Here is a 21,107-nt window from a genome sequence, read left to right as displayed (position 1 = left end):
ATACAGGAACGCAGTTGATGTGTTCTTTTAAAAACACTAGACCCGAGACCTGGGATCACCCTTCCACCCCTCCTCATGCTGTTTGCTTTGGCCGTCAGCCAGCTGCCTGCCTCTGTGTGTCAAAAACAAGATCTCCCCACCCAAGGACATGATAGAGCTATCTGTAAGCCATTTTAAGGCACGTATTCACGTTTAATGGTGGCATTTGAATTAGTTTTCACAAAGTCTGTGCACCAGAAATAACTACCTCACTCTCAGGCCACCTTCTGAAACTTGGTGACATCATTCCTAGGTGATTCTCTCAAGGCTCTGCCTATTTATTCTTCATGCCTTTGCAATTCTAACCTTTTAATTTCTGTTTCTTGCAGCATAAACTGCTAGAAAGTAGGGAAGAGGGTGTCTGCTAGAGAGAGAGAGGGTGATAGCTGATAAGACAGGAAAAGATAAACACTATAGTTGGCACATTTAAAAGGCATATTGAACTGGGCTCTTTAGCCCTAATTGCCTTTCTTTTTTTGGAAGGTCAGTACTATCGTCTGGCACAGTAGGACACTGGGCACAGTATGATTGTGATGTTTACAAAGCATCATCCTTGTGTCTAGTAAACTCTGTTTAAGGAAACAGGAAGATTGTTAGAAATACTAAAAAATTAAATGAAAATTTTTGATGATTGAAGTGCTGATTAGTTTTTGGACTAAAGTATATGAATGAATAACAGTTTTTTCCCTGCAGATACTGCAGCATGAAATCTCGTGCTACATTGACTGGTGGCAGTGGTTTTTATTTTATAGAACTTTCTTTTCTATTGTTAATATCTGTGCTGTTGGAGCTGGCTCTGCTTTGGCAGTTCCCAAAGTCCCTTACAGGACAAGAATGATGAGTGGGGATATAAATCTCAGTTCTAGCAGCTGCTCACTCACAGGTGTCTTGGTGGAAGAATTGGGTCTTGTTGAGCCTGTAGCTTCTCTCTATATACTGCTGGGAGATGCTGCCTGTGAGTGCCTTGCTTGATGGCCAGGAGCTAGGGCTGAGGACCTCTTTGTGGAATAGCCATCTCTGCTTGAGGCCTGTGCAGTTGTGTATGCCTGTAGTGCGGTGTCTGGTAAGGCTTTCAAACTGTGGGCAAGAATGTAACAATAACCGTCACTTGTGAAGAGACACAGTTGGTGAGGTGAGTATGGATTAGTGCCGAGGAAAGTTTTGTGGGTCAGAGACTTTATCCTGCTGCAGGAGTTAACTCTTTTGGTCAAAAACAGCCTTAATTGGGATGGGACTGTGGGGAAATTTCATATGCGATTGGCAGGAGTCTAAACTGTATAGCTTTTCTGGAGGGCATTTTGGCAGTGGGGATTAACGAGTCAAATGTGCATACACTGTGACTGGACATTTTCACTTCACAGAATTTATCCTAAGGAAAGATGTACAAGTATACACAAACGGATGTTCCTCCTCACCATAGTGTTTAGTATTGCCATCACCTGGGGCTTTATTAATAAAGGGGAAGTTAGATAAATTCCAGTAAAACCATACAGTGGAATATTATAAGCTGCTGAAGAAGATGGGGTCAATTTTTTTGTACTATTACGGAATGATGACAAATTATGTACAAAAGTCACAAATCAGTGTGAACAGTGTGATCCTATTTTCAATATATATGTGTGTATTAATGAGTGCATGTTATGTAATGGTTTATATGCATTAATTTTGGGAGAAGGAATATCAAGTGCTAATAGTGATCATCAAATGCTAATAGTGATTATGTAAAAACTCTTATTTTCTACTTCCTACTGCTCTGTATTGTTTGAACTATTTATAAAGGTAAAACCACAATAATTTGGGCCGGGCGTGGTGGCTCACGCCTGTAATCCCAGCACTTTGGGAGGCCAGGGGGGGTAGATATCTTGAGGTCAGGTGTTTGAGACCAGCCTGACCAACATGGTGAAACCCTGTCGCTACTAAAAATACAAAAATTAGTTGGACTTGATGGTGTGCGCTTGTGGTCCTAACTACTTGGGAGGCTGAGGTGGGAGAATTGCTTGAACCCAGGAGGTGGAGGTTGCAGTGAGCTGAGGTTGCACTATTGCACTCCAGATGATAGAGCAAGATTCTGTCTCAAAAAAATAAAAAAGCAACCAGAATAATTTGATGTTTACTTTTTATAGTTTTGTTTCTTTTTTTTAATTTTATTTTTTTTTAAAGATGCGGTCTTGCTATTTCACTCAGGCTACACTTGAACTTCTGGGCTCAAGTGATTCTCCTGTCTCAACTTCCTGAGTAGCTGATGATAGTTTCTTTTTCTACTTATTTGTTTTAGAGATGAGGGTCTTGCTTTATCGTCCAGGTAGGAGTGCAGTGGTGTGATCATAGCCCACTGTGTCCTTGAACTCATAGGCTTAAGTTATCCTCAGCCCCCCAAGTAGCTAGAACTACAGGTGCGTGCCACCACGCCTGGCTAGTTTTTAAATTTTTATTTGTTGTGTAGGGATAGGGTCTTGCTGTGTTGCTCAGGGTGGTCTTGAACTCCTGGTCTTTAACCCGAGTAATCCTCCTGACTCAGCCTCACACAGTGCTGGGATTGCAGCTGTGAGTTACCGTGCCCAGCCCTGATAGTTTCTTTTTAGAAAGCTGATCAGCATGGGGCCCTTTTTATGTCTTTTAGTTCTTTGACTTACTGGAACTTTTCAGATTTCATTTCTTAAAAAGGACTCTTCGACCTTTTAAAAGTCTACAACATCTTTTTCTTGTTTACCTAAACAGTAATGTGAAAAGAAATAATGAAGCCTTAACAAATTGTTTTTTTAAAAAAAAATGGAATTAGCCAGGCGCGGTGGCTCAAGCCTGTAATCCCAGCACTTTGGGAGGCCGAGATGGGCGGATCACGAGGTCAGGAGATCGAGACCATCCTGGCTAACCCGGTGAAACCCCGTCTCTACTAAAATATACAAAAAACTGGCCGGGTGAGGTGGTGGGCGCCTGTAGTCCCAGCTACTTGGGAGGCTGAGGCAGGAGAATGGCGGAAACCCGGGAGGCGGAGCTTGCAGTGAGCTGAGATCCGGCCACTGCACTCCAGCCTGGGCAACAGAGCGAGACTCCGTCTCAAAAACAAAACAAAACAAAACAAAACAAAAAATGGAATTGTAGGCTAGGCACTATGGCTCACACCTGTAATCGTAGCACTTTGGAAGGCTGAAGTAGGAGGGTCATTTGAGCCCAGGAGTTTGAGACCAGCCTGGGCAACATAGCGAGTTCTTGTCTCTACAAAAAATAAAATTAGCTAGGCGTGATGGTACACACCTGTGGTCCCAGCTTTTTGGGAGGCTGAGGCAGGAGGATTGCTTGAACCTGAGAGGTCAAGGCTGCAGTGAGCCATGATCGCACCACTGCACTAAAGCCTGGGTGACAGAGTGGGACCCTGTCTCAAAATTTAAAAAAAACCCATGAATTGTATATGTGTTCTTTATGAAAATAATGCGACAGATATCACTGGGCATCAACTGTGTGCCGGGGGTACAAGGATGAATAAGATGTGGTTCCTGTTCTTCAGAGTTCACAGTGAAGTCAGGAGTGCAGCTATACCAGTAATTGATGGTTAAACCGGGTGGTAGGTGCAAATGGAGGGCGGTACAGTAGACACAGTGAGAATAGAGTGGTGCTGGTAATTCATTTATTTAATCAAGAGCAAGCACTGGCCAGACACTGTTGTAGGCACTGGGACAGCAGTGAACAAGCAGGTAAGATCCTGTTCTCATGGAGCTTCTGTTCAGCAAGAGAAATAGACATGTCATGAAGAGTGTGACCGGTGTGAAGAGAAAGAGGAGAATAATGCCAGGTGAGGGGTTGTGACAAATGAGTTAGGGAGAGTAGCCCTTCGGGAGGAGGAATGATGGTATGTAAAGGAGGAGAGAGTGAGTGCTAGCGTCTCCTGGAAGGAGATGGAAGAGATGGAAATGGCATTGCAGGCAGAGGACCCAGCTGGAACAAAGGCACAGACATAGGATATCTGGGAGGCCCAAGCTGGAACAAAGGCACAGACATAGGATATCTGGGAGGCCCCTGCCATTTTGGGTGTACAGCAAGTTGGGGATGGTGTTTTTAGGACTGTACCGTGAATGCCATGTTTAGGAGCCTGGATTGATCTGTTGGTGACTGGCTGGCCTGCTGGACTTTAAACTGGGAAGAGATATGATTGGACTGGTGGTTTAGGAAGTTTCCTCTGACTCTGAGACTGGATTGAAAGAGAAAGACGAGTCAGAGTGGTCACTGGGGAGGCCACTGCAGCAGCTCAGGAAGAGGTGATCAGGCTGTGGAAGAGAGGTGGAATGAAGAAATAAGAATGTGCAGGACTAGAATCTGCAGGACTAGGTGATTATAAGCCATAGAAATCCTGGCTAGAGCAGGAGTTGAAAGAGATTGAGGTAATAATAACATAATTCATATTTGTTCATTTGAATCCAAGTTTGTCTAATGCCACTTCAAGATGTCCTCTTAGTAGTCACCAGTGATGTCCTGAGGTCAAACCCTGGTCTTTTCTCAGTTCGGCATCTCCCTGTTGTTTGAGATCTTGCATACTGCAAACCTCCCTGGAACCTCAGAGACCCTTTCCCCAGAGGTCCCTGGTTGGTGAAGGCCTGAAGACTGGGCCAAGTCCTCTCTTTATTGCTGTCAACATTGTTAGTCCTTTTGTGTTCCCTCCCCTGCATCTGGGAATGCAGTGAGATGCAGTTTCCCATCTCCTTTCTTGTTCCCTAAAGACTAGTAAACAGGCCCTTTACCCTCTGGGGGTTTTTACCAAGAATCAATAAAAGGAAACGGCTAAAGAAGCAAGGTAAGGTGTAAGGTGACTGATGTAATAAAGGCCAAGTAGCAAAGATAGCAAGGTAACAAGTTAACAGCTGTAGCAATGAAGCAAGTGTGGGGTTGCTCAGGAGGTTCTACTCCTCTTGCAAAGTCACTGTCCTGATTGCTGGTCCCTGACTCTTGGTTAGGCTGTATCAAGCTTCCTGATCTCTTCTGTTATTTTTCAGGGTTGAATGTGCAGGGCCTGCCTCTCTCTTCTCTACTCCCCTTCTCCAGGTCCTCTGCACCTCTTTCTTCATGAAAGCTCTTCAGTCCGGTCCTAGATACTCAGGGAGGGTCCATTTCTGGGCCCACTTGGATAATTTGCATCTTTTGAGGGACATTCTCCATAATAGTCCCCAGCCTTATGGGGCAGTCTTTTTGAAGTATTTCTTCATGGAATCACCCTTGTCCTCAAATATCTCCCACTTGTCCGTCCGTCCGTCCGTCCGTCCGTCCGTCCATCCATCCATCCATCCATCCATCCATCCATCCATCCATGCATCCATGCATCCATGCATCCATCCAATAATTTGAGCTTCTTATTAGAGCAAATCACTGTTCTTAGTACTCAGGATATAAAAATAAAGTGCTAAGGGACTCTCAGTTTTCTTCCTACCACTCTGACCATGTTGCCTCTGGAAACTTTGCTGGCATTGCCTCTTCCTATGAGACCCACTGACATTTTATGTGCCACCTACACAGCTTCACCTGCTATCTGTGAGCTGCTCTCTGTGCATGATGACCGCCATCCCAGCTCTGCAATTTATCTTGCTGTGTGGCCTCAGGCAAGTTCCCTAAACTCTGTTGCAGCCCTCAGTTGGTAAAATGGGAATGATAATGTACTTATTTGAAAAGTTGCTTTGCAGATTAAGTTAAATAATGCATGTGAAGTACTTGGCACATTGGCTGGAACAGATTAAGTACTTAAATGTTATTACCACCACCACCACCATCACTACTATTAGTATTGCTGCTATCACTACCATTCTTTCTGCCCTTGGGAAATATATCAATCATGTGAGAGTAATAGGGAATAAAATGAGAGACCAGACTTTTATCTGGGTGAGAATAAATCAAATCCAGTATCTTTGGGATTGATGTGCAAGCATTATGGGGCAATTTTGAATTGACATTTGTTGGGGGAGCCTGTGGGAAGACTTCATTAGGGATAAGTGAGTCTTAAATAGTACTTGGGCCTGAATTGATAAAGAAGAGGCATCAAATTTAGACCCAAGCTGAGTTGGAAAGGTCTTTAGCCTTCTGTCTAGTAGGAGGGTTCTTGGGTTGGTGGCCAGGTACTTCTCAGGTGAACAGGGTAGGGCCTGTGCATTCATTTGTTTGTTTGTTTGTTTGTTTGTTTATTTTGAGACAGTCTTTCTCCATTACCCAGGCTGGAGTGCAGTGGCATGATCATGGCTTGCTGCAGCCTTGATCTTTGGGGCTCAAGTGATCCTCCCACCTCAGCCTCCTAAGTAGCTGAGACTACAAGCATGTGCCACCATGCCTGGCTAATATTTTTATTTTTTGTAGAGGTGGGGTCTCATCATGTTACCCAGGCTGGTCTCAAACACTTGGGCTCAAGTGATTTTCCTGCCTCAGCCTCCCAAAGTGCTGGGATTATAGGCATGAGCCATTGTGCCTGGCCTGGGGCTGTGCATTTAATGGGAGGCTCCTCAAACCCGTGCCAGCATTGAGGATTGTCTGCAGATTTATTTAATGTGCTGCATGTTTATGATTATGCCTGAGTGTTTTCAGATGTCTAAAATGCAAATTTATTCAAAACATTACTGAACATTGTATTAGTTTGTTGGCTCTTAGTCATTAGATATTAAAAGTAGGACTTATATTATGTGGGTGGCCTGTAGAACATTTTGGTGTTAGAAGGGGTTCCCAAACTTGAAAAAGTCAGAAACCACAGAATTTGCCTAATAAAACCAGAAGCAGATCCTGGCAGCATTCTAGCTGGAGGGTACAACCCAATTAAAATGGCTGTGTAATAAGGCGATCTTATATCTCATAGGACAGAAAGTCCAGAGGTACAGTGATGCTAGGGTTGGTGAGATCAGCAACTCAGTGACCTCATAGGACCTGGTTGTTCCCCTTTTCTACTCCGCTGTCCTTTGCGTGTCAGCTCCCTGCTCTCATGTTCAGCAAATGGCTGCAGCAGCTCCAGGCATTACATCTCCACACTGATGCCCCAATATATTTGTTCCTGGCCTTGCTTCTCTCAGTAAGGAAAGCTTTCCAATTACTGGCCAGCCTTCAGACTTTCCCTCATGTCTCACTTTGATGAATGGCCTAATATCACATCCCTAGATGAAACAGGGCCCAGGGAGTGGAATTCCCACACCCAGGTCAGGGATCCCAGTGGAAGAGGGAACGTGTAGATTGAATCTGGATTCTGCCTTCAAGAAAGGTGGGGTGGAGTATTTGGGTAGGCAAGAATATCTGGGCAGACAGGAACTCAGTAGGCTGCCAGGCAGTTAAGCAGGGTGGTAGCTGGGAGAAGACTCCCAAGCAGTCACATCCAGGGCTGCTCTTTGGCGAAGAGGCAGAAACCTCCCAAGCAGTGGCCCCAGGGAGTCTCCTGGCCCAAAGCGCAAGGAGAAGTGGAAAGGTGTTAGAGTGGGATGATAGGATCTGCACCCTGTCCCTGTCCCCAGCAGCTCTGGGCCATTCATCCTCTGTATAGTGCTCCGGGGAGAGACTACAAATGCTGCTTTTGACTTTTTTTTTTTTTTTTTTTTGGAGACAGAGTCTCATTCTGTTGCCCAGGCTGGAGTGCAGTGGTGGACCACACCTGGCTAATTTTTGTAGTTTTTATAGAGACAGGATATCGCCATGTTCTTTTGGCCTTGTTAAATGAGAGCCCACTGTGTCTTGGCCTAGGCACTGAAGATATAGTGAAGGACAAATAGGCATGGACTCATCGCTCTTTCATTCATTTATTTGGTCATTCATTCCAGTAGTAGTTTCCCGGGGCTGCTATAACAAAGCACCATAGGCTGGGGATTTAAGCAACAGAAATGTATTTGCTCACGGATCTGGAGGCTGGAGGTCCAAGATCAAGGACCTTGATCTTGGTTTGATTTCTTCCGAGGCCCCTCTTGTTGGCCTGCAGTAATGGTCTTCTTGCTGTGTCCTTGGGTGACCTCTCCTCTGTGTGTGTGTGTGCCCCTGGTGTCTCTATGTCCCAGTCTCCTCTTGTAAGGACACCAGTCACATTGGGTTAGGGCCCACCTTCTTAATCACCTCTTTAAAAGGCTGTGTCTCCAAATGCTGTCACATCCTGAGGTGCTGGGTATTAGGGGTTCAACATATGATTTTTTTGAGGGGGAGGCACAGTTCAGCCCATAACAATTCCAAAACAGTTCTCTATCGAGTGTCAATATGTGCCAGTCACTGCCCTCTAGGAATGTAACTGTGAATAAAACACAAAAGTCTCTACCCCGATGGAGCATACCATGGCGTCAGGGAGTTTAGTGGTCCTCAGTCACTGCTTTCAGTTTCTGTTTGGGACCCACCTAACTTAGTATGATTTTAGCACCCTCCTCTCCTTCAAATTCCTTATTCCTGTAAATTGCATGCCCTGAGACTGTTCCTCCACCAGAGACAAAACCCGGGGGTGGAAACGCTTTGTGACCCAGTGTAACCAGCAGAACAGGTGTCAGGGACAGGAGATCCTTTCCAGTTGAGCAGGACTCCTTGAGGGATCTGAGAAACAGATGGAGCCTGGGGACTGGGGAGGAGGAGAGGGTATGGGTCTTGGGTCCAGGGGATGGCTGGGCAAGGAGAGGCTGGGGTCAGTTTTCTTTAGCCAAGGGCTGGTTGCCTTCGTTTCAGTTGGGTGCGGGGCCCAGGTGTTCTGCTCCTGGGGAAACTTGTTTCTGGAAGCGGCAGCAGGCTGGCCCTCTCTCTGGGGAGCTGTGCGTGTTGCAGACCAGGATGATGGAGACAGGCCTAGTGGCATGGGGGGCTTTGCCAGAAGGGGTTGGGACCAGGGAGTCACTTCCTGAATGATATGGGTTCTAGATGGGCTTACCAGATTAAAAAAAAAAAGATGCCCAGTTAAATTTGAATATCAGATAATCAGTCTATGTCCCATGATTCAAATTTCAGATATGCAATATTTGGGGAAAATTTATACTAATAAATTAATTTGAATGTCATTTTTCTGGCATTCACATTTAAGGGGGCATACCATTTTTATTTCCTGAATCTAGCAATCTCAGCTCTAGGGATTCCCAGATTAACAGGTGGTAATGGAAGATGGGGGAAAGGCCAGCAAGAATAATCATAATTCATTTTTTTACAATAAAAAGCTTGGCCAAGGAATCACTTCCTAGCTCACCCTCCCCACCCTCCCCCCAAGACTGAGACTGTCATTTGCCCCCTTTACATGAACAGACCTCACAGAGAGGTCATAGCCTGGTGACTTAGGATGGGCTTCCTGTCCTGTGCGGGCTCTTTGTCTGTTGACTTCCGGCCGAGGGATGGGGGCGGTGAGCAGGGAGCAGTCTGAACACTAGTGGAAGCTCTGGCGAACTCTCTTCCCTGCCCTCCTTTTCTTTTGCATTGGGGCCACTGGACAAGCAGAATTGCTGTGCCCCAATCCAGCCTCATCTAAGAACAGTCAGGTGTCTGCAAGGGGGTGCAGCGGATAGTGTGACTAGGAGTTCACTGGGGGTTCCTGCAGCGCTTGGAGAGCACCCATTTTCTGCTGAAAATGGTTCCCCCTCCATTGAGGCAGCTTATAGTAACTGCTGCAACAGATACCAATTACTGCAACTTTACTGTATGCCAGGCCCCAGGTGAATACTTTAAATGTATTATTTAATTAGCAGAACAATTCTATGAGGTGAGCATTATTATCCCCCTGTATAAATAAGGAAACTGAGGCTTGGGAGGTGAAGGTCTCATTGTCAGAAAATGGTGAAGGCAGGATTTGAATCCTTGCTGAATCCCTAGACCTGAACCCGTGATCAAGAAGTAATCCTTTTTCTTTTCCTCCCAGGCAATGTGTAGATTTTTGAGGTCCCATTTTTAGCAGTGTCCTGGCACTTGCTTCTTAGTCAGGGCTCAGAAAACTTTTTCTGGTATAGGTCAGATGGTAAATATTTTTGACTTTACAGGTCACCTGGTCTCTGCCACCATCACTTAGCTCTGCTGTTGTGGCTTGAAAGCAGCCATAGACAACATGAAAACCAGTGGATGTGGCTGTGTTCCAGTAAAGTCTTATTTATGGACACAAATGTGAACTCCATGTAGTTTATTATTCCTTTGATTGTTTTTCAACCATTAAGGAATGTAAAAACCATTCTTCCTTCATGGGCCATGCAAAAACAGATGGCAGACCAGATATGCCCTGTGAGCCATGTTTTGCCAGCCTTCTTTTAAGTCATCAGCAGAGAACATAACAGATCAGAAGCCTGGCTCTGTGTTCCCCACGTAGACCCTGAATAGCTTCTTGCCCTGAGGTCACAGCTTCTGCTGCTCCCAGGTGACTGACTGAGCCAGGATCCGAAGTAGTGGACTTGGCCTCTCAGCTGCCCACGATACGGGTACCAACTCACATACCATAGTTTGCTGTACAGAAAACGATTCCTGCATGGATTTGTAGATCTTCAGAGAATGAGCCATAAACGATCAAGTCTGGCCATAGAATATAATGAATGTAGTTATAATGATCATAGACTATAATATCCAGAGTGATTTGGGACTAATAAATAAGTAGCCAGCAGAATTGAATGCGGGGCAGTTGTATGCCTCTGGTATAATGCTACCTTCTGCGTACAGCTGTGTGGGTGCTTGGTATTGTGTGTTTTTAAGTGAAAGGATCGATTGGATTTGACTTTCTGTCACTGGTGGGGTCTAGCTGCACCTGAAACACGAGTCAGGAGGCAGGGTCTTCCATTCCTGTTTGTCTTGACTGATGGAGGTTTTGTGTTTTATGGATAGAAGATGTGCTGTGTAAGGCGGACAGTGGAATTACACCTCCACAGAAATCACTCCTGGATGGAGAATCAAGTTTGCATGTGTGCCCTGTAGCATTCATTCTTGCCACATGCTGGGAGATGGGTGGTTATTAGGTTATGTCAAAGTAGTGTTTGCCTTAATACACAATCCTCCTGCAGTAACCCAATAATGGAAGTGGAAGGGAGGGAGGAGGGGAATGTGGTGACCTGCTTATTTCTGAAAGTGGGAAGCATCTGGAAGTCAAGGAAGCTTTGTGTGGTGTTAACAGAGAGCTAGTAGGGCTCTGTACCCCACCGCTCACCCCAGGCCCCTGGCAGGTTTGAGTTCACTAATTCTAGTCCTCAGGTAAGGTAGCATGGCTTAGCGGTCTGCAGGACAGCATCTGGGCTCAGACTGCCTGGCTCCTGGCCCACTGTTTTTCACCTCTGCCTTTGGGCAAATTACTTCACCTTGCCATTTGCTGGGTTGTACAATGGGGGTATTAATAGGAGTACCTTTCTCATAGGACTGTTGTAAGAGTGAAATGAGTTAATGGATATGAAGGGCTTAGAACCATGTCTGGCTCATAGTGAGCAGCACGTGAATCTTCCTTGTGGTTGTGGTGGTGGTGGTGAAGGTGGAGGAGGAAGAGTGGCTTTCTTAGCCTCTAACCTCATGCTGTGAGGCTAAGCACAGCTCTGGTAGTCATCATTCAGAATCTGCTTATAACCCTGTCTCCTCCCTCCATGTCATACTGAGACACGTGAACATCCGCAGGGACGTGCCCCAGGCATTCTTTGTGAGTAGTGGTTCATGGAGGATGCTTGGCCCAGCCACAACCCAAAGTTCTTATGCTACACCTGTCACTTGCTGGCTGTGGGACCTCTGGCAGGCCTCTAGCCTCTCAGAGCATGAAATAGAGATAATCAGGTGTCCCCACACCCCTCACAGGATTGTCTTGGGGGCATGACAAGATAATGAAAGTGAAAGTGCTTTGCAAACTGTCAAGTTCCCCTCAGAGGGAAGGTGTGATTGCAGCTGTTGGCATCGTCTTCTTCATTATGTTCTTGCATTCCCCTGGTCTCTGGGTTTCCTTCCTCCAGCTTCTGTGGGGCAGGGGTTTTGATACAATATTCACAGAATCCTGGTTCTTCCATAAAGACATTTTGATGGACCCCTGCTTTTTTTTTTGGGTGAAATTATTGATGTAATTCAAGTTTGAAGTTGTATAAGAATAATATGCTGATTTTGTATAAGGGTGTTATTTCTGAACCCAGTTCTTTCCTTTTCTTTTTTCTTTAATTACACTCTTATCCCTGTAGTGTTCTCAAGTACAGTCCAAGGCCAGTCTAGCCGTATTCAGATGGCTTTTAAAAATTGGATTGTCTGTGACCCAGGCTTTTTTTAAAAGGAAAATTTTCATCAAATCCCAACAACTTTCATCCTAATGTTACCTTCTTAAATCTCTTCCTGTACCCTAACTTGGGTTGAGTGGTATAAATTTTACTTTCTGATGATTTGTGTATATCATCATAATTCTTTAAGGACATAATAATTAAATCTAACTTAAAAGCTTGAAAACTTTGCTCTGGGTGTTTTTTTTTTTTTTTTTTTTAGGAGTCCGAGTGTCTTCTGAACAATGAGTTTGCAAATGTGGTTGGTTTCTGGGATTCCCAGGGATTGGGAAGCTGTCTCTTTGATGGTGACATTTCCAGGAATCAGGACAGGACTCACATCCTGGCCTGGGTCATTCCCAAGCCCCCTCCTCTGCAGCCCGTGTTTAGCTGACTCTGACCAGAGTTAAACATGAGAGCAGTTTGGGGAGGTGATAGAAAGTACCTGGAGACCTTTGACTCTGCCTAGTGGATGAGGGACTGTGGTGGCTGCATCCTGTGGAAGTGATTGTGTCCTTTGGAGGAATGCTCTTGTCTCACAATGGGAGCAGGGAAAGTGGCTTCCATATGCTTACGTTAACAAGGGTGAGATTCTGTCACACGAGCTTCCTGAGAGAGATGCCGCTTTTGCTCTACCTCATGCCTTGCTGAGTGCAGGCAGCCCAGCCGCAGTCCCTAACCACACATTGCGGCTCTCTACCTCTTATGCTGTGCTCCTTGCTTAATTCCAGATGACTTTCTAGCACATTTCTAACTCTCCCTTTTCTCCTTCCAGTCCTTTTTTTTTGGTGGGGGGGAAGGGGAGCTGGTGGGGGCTGTGTCAAAAAGTCAGGCTAGGGGCAGGGATTTGTTTTGCATTGAAAAAGACAACCAAGGCTGAGGTAAATCTTGGCAGCTTTTTCAGAATTTGATCTGGGTGAAGCCGTGGGTTGGACATGGGGTAGGGGTATTGGGATACTGGTTCAAACTGCGAGGAACTTGGCCAGGTATACAATCTTGAGCTAATAGCTATGAAACTCTGACTTGAAAATTGTGGTTTGTGAGAAAACATTGATGGCGTAGCCTTCTGAAAGAGGGGAAGGCTGAGTAGGAGGAACATAGTCCAGGTAGCATGATCTGTAATGAAAATTCAACTTTGCAAACCGGGGTGTGTTTGGAAATCTAACCTTTTTTTTTTTTTTGGTGGGGACCCAGCCAGGCTAAGTGCTTTGTAGATCTCATAACCAGTAATCTGCTGAGGTGGAGCTCTGGCCTTGGCCTCTCCTGGTAGTGAGGGGCATATCTCATTATATAATGTTGCTCTGCTAATTAAGTCAGGGATAATGTCTATGGCATGTTTAATTTCCAATTAGACTACTTTATGGATCAATTTGAATTTAATGTTAAATCTAATGTGGAAATCATTAAAAAGTTGGATCTCTAGAGAGAGGAATAGGCACTTACTCTGAGTATTAAAAATAACAATTATAGGCCCTGTGTTAATACATGAAGTTTTTAAATGTGGACTGAGAAGAAATTAGTAGAGAATGCAGAACATATAGATACATAGATAGTCTGCATGCTTGTGATTTGGGGAAAATTCTGGTGTTCAGCTCAAATTTTACAATGCTTATAGTAACTGCTGCAACAGATATCATTTACTGCAGCTTTACTCTATGCCAGGCCCCTGGTCATTACTTTAAATGTATTATTTAATTATCAGAACAACTCTATGAGGTAAGCGTTATTATCCGCCTGTATAAATAAGGAAACTGAGGCTTGGGAGGTGAAGGTCTCATGGTGAAGGCAGGATTTGAATCCTAGCCAGTTTCATTTCAGAGTCAACTGTTGACTAGATTGAGGTGCTTTGGAAGGTCCCCAATAATTATAACCAGCAGAGCTCTGCAAGTGGTCTGAGTTTAAAGCCCATTTGCTTCTGAAGTGTTTGTAGCTGCTGATAATTTGAAGAGTGGCATCCGCACTGCCATTATTGCTTTAAGGAACAGATATGGGCCCCAAGGTGCCAAGCCGAGACCCTCTCCCAGCATTCCCAGGCTGAAGGGACAGTCCTCAGGAAATGGGACTCTCTGACCATGGTTTGTCTGAGGTCAGCCCCGGCACTTCCTCTGGGCAACTTCTCAAAAGTTAACTCATCCAACACCTTCAGTCTTGTGTGTACCTTGGATTTCCTTTGGACCATGTATTCTTTATGGGTTATACTTTCTTGTATGCTTTTATTTTTCATATTTGACTACCCTGTGTTTAGACAAAAGAATGTGGTTTTGAGTCCAGACTCTCACTTACTGCCTGGTGTATTGGGCAAACGATTCAATGGTTGCTAGTTACTAGTCTCCCATGCAGTGTAGTTGTGAGGTTTTTTTGAGGACGAGCGAGTGTAGAAGCACCTGGCTCAGTGCATGGTGTGTACTCAGGAAGGAAGCTTACCTTCTTGCGTTCTTGTTCCCTCCCCTGTAGGAACAGCATCCATTTACTAATGAGATGACCAGATTCAGGAGCACCGCGTTTTTTCTGGCTCTTGCGAGTGCCTACCGTTCATTTTTGCAACCACTGTGTATGAGGGCACAGTCTCTCCAGTCCCTGTTTTAGCAGCTAGGGTTACTGTGTGGAGTAAGAAGGATGATCTGCACACACCCCTATCCCCAGCATCCTGGAGCTGACACTGTAGTGGGGAAGAGAAGAGGGGCAGGTTAATAAGCAAACAAAGAAAATAAATGCTATGTATAGTTGGATGTAGACACTCTCTATCAGCTCGCTCACTCATTCATTCATTCACCCATTATTTCAACAAACAGTTCTAAATACACGTTACATTCCCAGCAGTATGCTAAGCATGGACTTGTGAAAGTGGATAACATCTGTTAGCCCAAGAATTATTTCACCAGAAAAAAAAAGTCTGGAAAACACAGATCACTCTCTTGTGTTCTTCCCTTTTGAACATCCTAACTCTTTAGGGTTAAATACTCATTTGACCAAGTACAAGCTTCTAAATATACCCACCCCTCAAGCCCCCTGCCCCACTCTTCAGCAGGTTTTCCTGTTGGTAGGACAGTGGACGTATGAGTTTGAGTGTTTGGCAGATGTTTGTGTGATTCTTAGATCAGTGCTTCTCAAACATCCCTGTGCGTAAGAGTTTCCTGGGAGTCTGTTTAAATTCAGATTCAGGTGCCTCACTCCCAAATATTCTGATTCACTGGGTCTGGGTTGGTGCCGGTTGTCTGAGCTTTTAGCCTGCAGCGCAGGTGAATTGGTTGCAGGTGGTCTGTGAACCATACATAGATGAAACAGTGTCATATTCATACCAGGCTGGAAGAAAGTTTAACCTCTTCATTTTAAGGAGGAAACTATTTCCCAGGGAGCGGAGGGGCTCCGAAATTAGAAGCTACAGTGGACAAGATGGGCCAGGACTTTTGAACAGAACAGATCTGGGATCTCTTCCTGTCTCCACCATCTCCTGAACCTGGTCATCTCATCAGTAAATGGATGCTGTTCCTACTGTTCCTATATGGGAGGGAAGAAGAATGCAAGAGGGGAAGTCTCCTTCCTGAGTGCACACCATGCACTGAGCCAGGTGCTTCTGCACTTGTTCTTCCTCAAGAAACCTTGGATAGGTCATCTGGTAGCATCCCTTTCCTCATCAGCCTGCCTTGCTAGGTGGGTAATGCTGAGAGATATGATTGGAAAGACCCAGGCAGAGTATAAGATAGAGACTTTAGGGGTAGGTTTTGGTCCATGCTAAAAAATAACATACAAATTGGTTTCCCAAATTCCTGATGGCTTATTTGAATGTGAGTTGAGTCTCTGCATATATACCCTGTGATTTCTCTCTTTTTTTTCCCCACAAAAATATACTATAACCACACAAAAGACAGTCAAACAAAAGAGGGAAAAAATTCATCCAGAACTAGCTCAGTGCCCTAACACAACTGTTTTCATTTTAACTTTTAGCCTTGTCTGTATGCAGGCATATTTCTCTATATCTGTAATCATATGTAGGCTCAATTTTGTATTCTGCTCTTTTCAGTAAACCTTAAATAAATGCTTTCCAAATGGTTACGTAGTCTTCAGGATGATTTTTAATGATCTTAAAATCTATCATCTCACAGGCTGAATTTACGTAACCATTCATCTACTGATGGACATTTAGATTTTTTTTTTCTGTAGTTCTGTGCTGTTATAAGTAATACTTTGGGATATGGCCTCATGCTTATTATGGATTTTTTCCGTAGGGCGAATTCCCGGGAGCAGGATTTCTGGGTTAAAGGGCGCAATTATTTTTTTGGCTCTCAATGGATATTGCTAAATTGCTTTCCAAAAGGGTTGTACCAGTTTATAATGCCACCAGCAGTGCATGAAGGTACCAATTTCAACATCTTGGCTTGTGCTAGATAGTATAATTTTTACAAAGGTTTGGCTCAATGGTGCATCATCGTTTAATTGATATTTCTTGGATTATGACAAGGTTGACTATGGCTTTACTTATTATGTTTTGAGATTTTACTTAGTATTTTTTTTTTTAATAGTCAGAACCTAGCTGTGATTGAGGTCAGATTTTCTGTGTAGAGCTTTTCAGGCTCTTGAATTTTACAGCGAAAAAACAAACCAAACTAACAAAAACCAAACCCAGAATTCATCTGTAAAGTAAATACTTTGGACATATTTTGTGGTTGGATTAACTGTTCGTGATCTTAACTTCCTTATAGGTCATAAGTTAATAGAGCGGTATTTGGAGAGTAGGGGGGGCTTTTCCTCTTCTCCTTTGATTCTCCTTTGTTCTTTCCCTCTACCATCCCCCCATTTCCTGTTTCCCTCCTCCCCTGTAAGCCCTGTTTTTGTCTTTTTGGAGATAAAACATAAAAGGATCAGCTTTTAGTCATGCTCCTTCAACTTATAAAATGTAGGTTGCCTAAATTATGTAGTACAAAGTGAGGATAAAGAAAATCACAGTATTGTAACAAATTGCCTGTAACTGCTTTGCAAAAGCAAACGTCTCCCACGAAATCTTAGAAAGGTGTGTTTGAGGGTGTAATCTTGGCTTGTGGTGCAAGCGAGCCCAACTTGTTTTTCCAGTTGGTCTTGAATAAGTTTGTTCTTTCTGGAATGCTCGCCATCCTCAGTATGACAGAGTTCGCTTGATGACAAACTCTTTTACTCTCCTGTACATACCATGGCCACTGAACTGGTTTGTTTATTTGCCTGGGGTAAATGATTGCAACACACTCCCCTTTGCAGTGGCACTCAGCATTTGATAGATGATTCTTATTCCCCAGGCTCCCTCATGGTGATGCCAAGCCTACGTCTAGCCTTGCAGCGGCCCCTGCGGCCACACTGTCCCCTCCCCAACACACACTGAGAAAGGACTAAAGGACACACACTCTCTTGGGTGTGCACATAATTTATTGAGCTCGTGGGCTCTCTGAGTAATGCTGCCCCATCATGCGCATAGGAGAATCCGATATTGGCAGAATAGCTGGGTCTATGTACATGAAAGAGAATGGTCGAGGCTCGATTTCAATTTAATTTGTTAATGAAACAAGATGGAGCACATTTTCCCTTCCCGCACACCTCTCGGGCTGTTTGAGATGAGGCACAATTAATTTATTTGTACTGTCTGTGGAGGCGTGTGCCAGCTAATGTAGTGCGAGAGCTTTTATCTTTATGTTTGTAATGAAGAGGGGCAGGCCGCTGGCAAATTGACAAGTAGCGCTGATGACTCATCCTCTGAATGCGAGTGCTTTCTTCTGAAATCATAAAATGCGTGCGCACACGCAAGCCTAGTTCCTGTTTGAAGTGGACAAAACCCATTTGGGAAAGTTCAGGTGCCTCTGAAACACTGCAGGGAAAAGAACAGTCAAGTGAGGCTGTTTCTCCAACTCCCTGGTCTGTCTTGAGGGCGGGACCTCCTGCTCAGTGGGAGCCCTATCCTGGCATGGGAATTCCCATCCTCTCCCTGGCCTCTTTTCCTTGCCCCTCCTTTCCTTGGAAGGCTGGCTCCTTTGTGCTGGTCTTTTGTGCTCCGGTAGGCAACCTTCCCCACCTGCCAGACCAGGTGCCCGGTTCACCTGGCGAGGCCTGTGCTTCCGGGCTGCTCCCTAACCTCCATCCTGGGCAGTGCCCTGGGGCTTTGCTTTATGAGGCTGTGGATTCTGGGACCTGGTTGATTTTAGCCTGGGAGTATACATGGGATTCCTCTGGCCTTCGCTTGAGTTCCCCAGGCCTAGGCTTGGTGGTGGCTGTGATGTCACTCTGTTGATATGCCTCAGAAGAAATAGTTTACACAGTAACTAAAGTTGGTTTGGCCCTTTACAGTGTGTAAGGCTTTCTGGCATTAAAAGAACTCTGAATTGGATATATTGTTACCCCACTTTATGGATGAGGAAATCCAGGTGCACAGAGGTTAAATAACATGTCCATGATCAAGCAGCTAGCTGGTGGAAAGGTAGTGGTGACAAAACCTTGGACTTTAGAGTCTAAAACCTGAGCTTACAATTTCTTTATAACATTCATTCATTAAGGACAAAATGAAATTTTTTTGCATAAGAAATTTATAAATTGTCTTCAAGAGTTATGTGTTGGACAGCAGACTAGAGTGACTATGGTTAACAACAATGTATTGTGTATTTCAAAGTAACTAGAAGAAAGGACTTGAATTGTTCCCAACACATAATAATGATAAATGCTCAATGTGATGGATACCTTAAATTCCCTGACTTGGTCATTACATATTCCATGCATGTAACAAAATATCACATGCACCTCATAAATATGTAAAGTATTAGGTATCAGTTAAAAAAATTAGAAAATATGTGAGTGAATATACAGTTTTCTGTAGTTCAGTAGAATAACAGGAAATTCACAGGATACTTTCTGGAGACTTAAAAGCAAAATGTTTGCAGTGGTCTGAGAAAGAAACCCTGAAGTGTAGTCTAAGAAGTTTTCCTTCCTGTGTCAGATGCCTCGTTGAGCTGGTTGTACAGGAAGGCTAAGTGCAAATGTCCCAGTCAGTCCTGTCACCCAGGTGTAAGCAACACAAATCACTGTGCATGATCTTATTGAATTTCAGAGCCAGGAGGAACCATGGAGATTTTACAAATGAGAAAACTATGGCCTAGAGTGAGATATTTTGTGTTGGGAAGAATTCCATTCATTTATCCAACCATCCATCCATGCATCCAACAAATATTTATTGAGCCAGTTTTGGGCTGGGAGATAAGGCTTAGGCTGTGAATGAAACAGGCACAGTCCCGTCTTCAAGGAACATACAGTAGCAGATGACATGGCTGAGCAGGAATGAGCATGGTGTGGTAAGGGCTGTGATGAGTGAAGTCAGGGTAGCTTGAGGCACATAGGTGGGGCACATAACTATTGGAGTGGGAGAAGGTAGTTAGGGAAGGTTTCCTTGAAAGAGTGGTACTGTTGAGACTTGAAGGATGTTGCTGAATGTCATTCTAAAAATGGAGAGCCTGTGTTGGCTGAAAATTGGGACGTCGTAATTCTCAAATCCAGCTGAAGTTGGTAAAAGGTTGTATGTGCTTGGAGACCACAGATACTAGGCCCTGAGACTTAAATGCATGTAAGAAGTGGTTGCTCTAGGCCTGTGCTGTGTGTTGGGGGAGTCACCAGCCTTGTGTGCTATTCAGCACTAGGAAGGTGGCTGATCTGGGTTGGGATGTGTCATAAGTAAACAATGACCAGTGAATTTCAAAGACTTAGTATGGGGGGAAAAAAGGTAAAACACATCATTAACAATTTTGGGCTGGGCACGGGGCCTCATGCCTGTAATTCCAGCTCTTTGGGAGGCTGAGGCTGGCCAATTGCTTGAGCCCAGCAGGGGCAACATGGTGAAACCTCGTCTCTACAAAAAATACAAAAATTAGCCAGGCGTGGTGGGACGCGCCTGTAGTCCCAGCTACTTGGGAGGTCGAGGCTGCAGTGAGCTGAGATTGCACCACTGTACTCCAGGCTGGGTGACAGAGTGAGACTGTTTTAAAAAACAAACATATAATTTTGATTATATTGATTATAAGTTGGATAATTTTTGGATGTGTTGAGTTAATAAAATAAGTTATTGAAATTAATTTCACCTGTTTCTTTTTACGTTTGAAAATGAGTCGGTGGGCTGTGGTGCCTCACAACTGTTATCCCAGCACTTTGGGAGGCCAAGGTGGGCAGATCACTTGAGGTCAGGAGTTCAAGACCAGCCTGGCCAACATGGTGAAACCCTGTCTCTACTAAAAATACAAAAATTAGCTGGGCGTGGTGCTGCATGCCTGTAGTCCCTCAGGAAGCTGAGGCAGGAGAATTGCTTGAACCCAGGAGGCGGAGGTTTCAGTGAGCTGAGATCGCGCTACTGCACCCCAGCCTGGCGACAAAAACAAAAACAACAAAAAACGAGTCTACTAGAAACTGTAAAATGATGCCTGTGGTTCACATTATAGTTCTGTGAGTGGGGATACTGACCCAGGAGAGGAAGCTCCATTGGTGGTGTGAGGGGGTTTTAGAGTGAAGAGCTGTGAATCGGGTCCTGCGGGCCCTGGGGCATAGTCTGTGGTAGGTGCTTCGCATCTCTGAACCTCGCTGCCTTGTTTCTGACATCCCCTTAACTAACACCCATCCCACAGTGGGCATGGAGGATAAAGTCAGAATGCCTAGGAAAAGCATTTTTAAAAAATATTACGTATGAAGCCATTGTGAGCGCTGGTTCTCTTTGTAATAAAAATTTGGGATTAAGGCCACATATGCCATACTCCATACTGTGTACCAATAGTTCAAAAGACAGACAAGAAACCTGGCCAGTTATAAAATAGAAGTTTGAAGTGTGGGAAATGCATTCAGCACAGAATGAATTACAGAGTAGGAGTGGATCTGTGTGAGATGCTGTAGATAAGAAAATTCCTTTTCTGTTGCACTTGGCTTGCTCTA

At 44.5% G+C, this 21,107-nt stretch overlaps 1 protein-coding gene across 1 annotated transcript in view; it reads left to right on the top strand.

Moving 5' to 3' along the window:
• Positions 1-21,107, top strand: part of TEAD1 (TEA domain transcription factor 1) — a 271,809-nt gene that overhangs the window by 32,919 nt on the left and 217,783 nt on the right.

The sequence above is a fragment of the Macaca mulatta genome, chromosome 14, assembly GCF_049350105.2.
Source record: "Macaca mulatta isolate MMU2019108-1 chromosome 14, T2T-MMU8v2.0, whole genome shotgun sequence".
In the NCBI taxonomy this organism is placed as follows: Eukaryota; Metazoa; Chordata; class Mammalia; order Primates; family Cercopithecidae; genus Macaca; species Macaca mulatta.
This window is presented reverse-complemented; position numbering and strand designations above follow the sequence as displayed.